The sequence below is a fragment of the Macaca mulatta genome, chromosome 5, assembly GCF_049350105.2.
Source record: "Macaca mulatta isolate MMU2019108-1 chromosome 5, T2T-MMU8v2.0, whole genome shotgun sequence".
NCBI classification, from domain to species: domain Eukaryota; kingdom Metazoa; phylum Chordata; class Mammalia; order Primates; family Cercopithecidae; genus Macaca; species Macaca mulatta.
The window spans coordinates 68,278,008-68,281,747 of NC_133410.1; the positions used below are offsets into that span (position 1 = coordinate 68,278,008).

Below are 3,740 nucleotides of genomic sequence, written 5' to 3' on the forward strand. Positions count from 1 at the left end.
CCACTCTGGTGGCAACTGAGGAGCCCTTCAGCTCACCATGGCACTGTGAGAGCCCCTCTCTGGGCTGCCAAGGCCAGAGTCACCTCCCTCTGCTTGCAGGGAGGTGTAGAGGGAGAGGCTAGGGAGGGAACCGGGGCTGCGTGCAGCGCTCGCGGGCCGGCGTGAGTTCCCCTAAGTGTGGGCTTGGCTGGCCCCAAACATGGAGCGGCCAGCCTGGCACCACAGGCCCAGGGCAGTGAGGGACTTAGCACCCAGTCCAGAAGCTGCGGTGGGTGCGCTGGGTCCTCCAGCAGTGCAGACCTGCTGGTACTGTGCTCAAGTTATCGCTGGGCTCAAGTTCAGGTGCCTCCCCATGGGGCAAGGCTTGGGACCTGCAGCCCGCCATGCTGGAAGCCCCCGACTGCTGTCAGCTCCCTTACCCTCACGGAGCCTCCCTGATGAGCGCAGCCCCCTGCGCTCGGTCCCGTAGACTGCCCAGGGTCTGAGGAGTGCGGATTCAAGGCGTGGGACTGGTGGGCACTTACCCCCGCAGCCCCAGTGCGAGATCCACTAGGTGAAGCTGGTTGGGCTCCTGAGTCTGGTAAGGACTTGGAGAGCTTTTATGTCTGGCTGAGGGATTGTAGATACACCAGTCAGCACTCTGCCTCTAGCTCAGGGTTTGTAAATACACCAATCAGTACTCTGTATCTAGCTAACCTAGTAGAGACTTGGAGAACTTTTAGGTCTAGCTAGAGGATTGTAAATGCACCAATCAGCACTCTGTGTCTAGCTCAGAGATTATAAATGCACCTATCAGCACCCTGTTAAAATGGCCCAATGAGCTCTCTGTAAAACGGACCTATCAGCGGGATGTGGGTGGGACTAGATAAGGGAATGAAAGCAGGCCGCCCATGCCAGCCAGCGGCAATCCTCTGGGGTCCCCTTCCACACTGTGGAAGCTTTGGTTTTTTTGCTCTTTGCAATAAATCTTATTGCTGCTCACTTTCTGGGTCTACACACTTCCTTGAAGAGCTGTAACCCTCACTGTGAGGGTCCCTGACTTCATTCTTGAAGTCAGCGAGGACAAGAACTCATCAATTCCGGACACATTTTGGCCACCAGGAAGGGACTTTCACCTATCACCATGTGGTGAGATTTTCGCCTATTGCCAAACAGTGGGACATCGACTATCGCTGAGCGGTGAGCACCAACGGACCCCTTTAGCTTGATATTCTGTCCTATTTCTCCTTAGAATCTGGGGGCTAAATACCAGGTACCTGTTAGCCAGTTAAAAGCGAGTAGCACTGCCAAGGGACTTAAGACGTGGGTGTCAGGTTTTCTGGGAAAGAGCTAACAACCCCCAACTCTTCAGAGTTGGGAGCGTTGGTTTGCCTAGAACCAGCTTCCGCTTTTCCTGTACTTCTGGGCTGAGCCGAGGGTCCACTGAGAGGAAAACCATGCAGCTCCAGGGTTCTGACAACAAGTTGGTTGATCCTGCAGCCATGAATGGAACTCTCAAAGGCATGTCGCCCAAGTGAGACTCGCCCATCTATTCTGTCTACCCTGACTCTTGCCTCCTGGATCCTAATGCCTACCAGACAAACTTCCTCTCGCCTCTCTTCTCTGAGATTAGACCCACTTCTAAAAATCGTCCCTATCTCTGGTGCTTTTCTAATTTCTTCTATAAGAATGACTTCTAATATAAACTCCAAGACACTGTTACCTTCTTTAGGCACCTGGACTCACCAATCAGAAAGACATAGTTTTTGCCCAAAGTCCCGTCATAGTGGGGACTACCTGGAATTTTAGGATCCCTCCTCAGACAAGCAGGCCTAACAAAAGCTATTCCTGAAGCTAGGATATGGGGAGTCTCAGCAGTTATTCATAATTGTTCATAATAACACAATCTTTCCTGTTCATATAAATGAGGACAAAAGGTGTCACTATTCCAAGCCTGGAGATCCTTTCCCTCCCTCAGGGTATGGCTCTCCACTTCATTTTGGGGCATAACATCTTTATAGGACAGGGGTAAAGTCCCAAAACTAACAGGAGAATGCTTAGTACTCTAACAGGTTTTTGAGAATGCATCGGTAAGGGCCACTAAATCCAATTTTTCTCGATCCAGTCCTCCATGTGGCCTGGGTGGACAGGCAAAGGTGCAGGTTTTCGAGAATGCATCGGTAAGGGCTACTAAATCTGACCTTCCTCGGTCCTCCATGTGGTCTGGGGGAAAAGCTAGTGTTTCTGCTGCTGCGACGGTGAGTGCAACTATTCTGATCAGCAGGGTCAGGGGAACGTTGCGGGTTCTTGGGCGGGGGAGAAACAAAACAAACCAAAACCATGGGTGGTTTTGTCTTTCAGATGGGAAACACACACCAACAGTCTCACCCTTGAAATGCATCCTAAGCCATTGGGACCAATTTGACCCACAAACCCTGAAAAAGAGACGGCTCATTTTTTTCTGCACTATGGCTTGGCCCCAATATTCTCTCTCTGATGGGGAAAAATGGCTACCTCAGGGAAGTACAAATTATAATACCGTCCTGCAGCTTGACCTTTTCTGTAAGAGGGAGGGCAAATGGAGTGAAATACCTTATGTCCAAGCTTTCTTTTCATTGAGGCAACACACAACTATGTAAAGCTTGCAATTTATATCCCACAGGAGGAGCTCTCAGCTTACCCCTATATCCTAGCCTACCTATAGCTCCCCTTCCTATTAATGGTGATCCTCCTCTAATCTCCCCTGCCCAGAAGGAAATAAGCAAAGAAATCGCCAAAGGACCACAAAATCCCCCAGGCTATCAGTTATGTCCCCTTCAAGCTGTAGAGGGAGGGGAATTTGGCCCAACCGGGGTACATGTCCCCTTCTCCCTCTCTGATTTAAAATCAGGCCAAGGTAGACCTGGGGATGTTTTCAGACGATCCTGATAAGTACATAGACGTCCTACAGGGTCTAGGGAAAACCTTTGACCTCACTTGGAGAGATGTCATGCTACTGTTAGATCAAACACTGGCTTTTAATGAAAAGAATGCGGTTTTGGTTGCAGCCCGAGAGTTTGGAGATACCTGGTATCTTAGTCAAGTAAATAATAGAATGACAGCTGAGGAAAGGGACAAATTCCCTACCGGTCAGCAAGCCATCCCCAGCATGGATCCCCCCTGGGATCTTGACTTAGATCATGGGGACTGGAGTCGTAAACATCTGTTGACCTGTGTTCTAGAAGTACTAAGGAGAGTTAGGAAAAAGCCCATGAATTATTCAATGATGTCCACCGTAACTCAGGTAAAGGAAGAAAATCCTTCTGCCTTCCTCGAACGGCTATGGGAGACCTTAAGAAAATATACTCCTCTGTCACCCGAATCACTAGAGGGTCAATTGATTCTAAAAGATAAGTTTATTACCCAATCAGCCACAGATATCAGGGAAAGCTCCAAAAGCAAGCCCTTGGCCCTGAACAAAATTTCGAGGCATTATTAAACCTGGCAACCTCGGTGTTCTATAATAGGGACCAAGAGGAAAAGGCCCAAAAGGAAAAGTGAGATCAGAGAAAGGCCACAGCCTTAGTCATGGCCCTCAGACCAACAAACCTTGGTGCTTCAGAGAGGACAGAAAATGGAGCAGGCCAGTCACCCAGTAGGCTTTGTTATCAGTGTGGCTTATTAGGACACTTTAAAAAAGACTGTCCAATGAGAAACAAGCTGCCCCCTCGTCCATGTCCACTATGCCAAGGCAATCACTGGAAGCTGCACTGCCCCAGAGG

The 3,740-nt window shown here is 49.6% G+C and overlaps 1 pseudogene; it reads left to right on the forward strand.

Annotated features, from left to right (window-relative positions):
• Positions 1–1,436: 1,436 nt before the first annotated feature.
• On the forward strand, positions 1,437–3,457 carry LOC144340947 (uncharacterized; annotated as a pseudogene).
• The last annotated feature ends 283 nt before the right edge of the window (positions 3,458–3,740 follow it).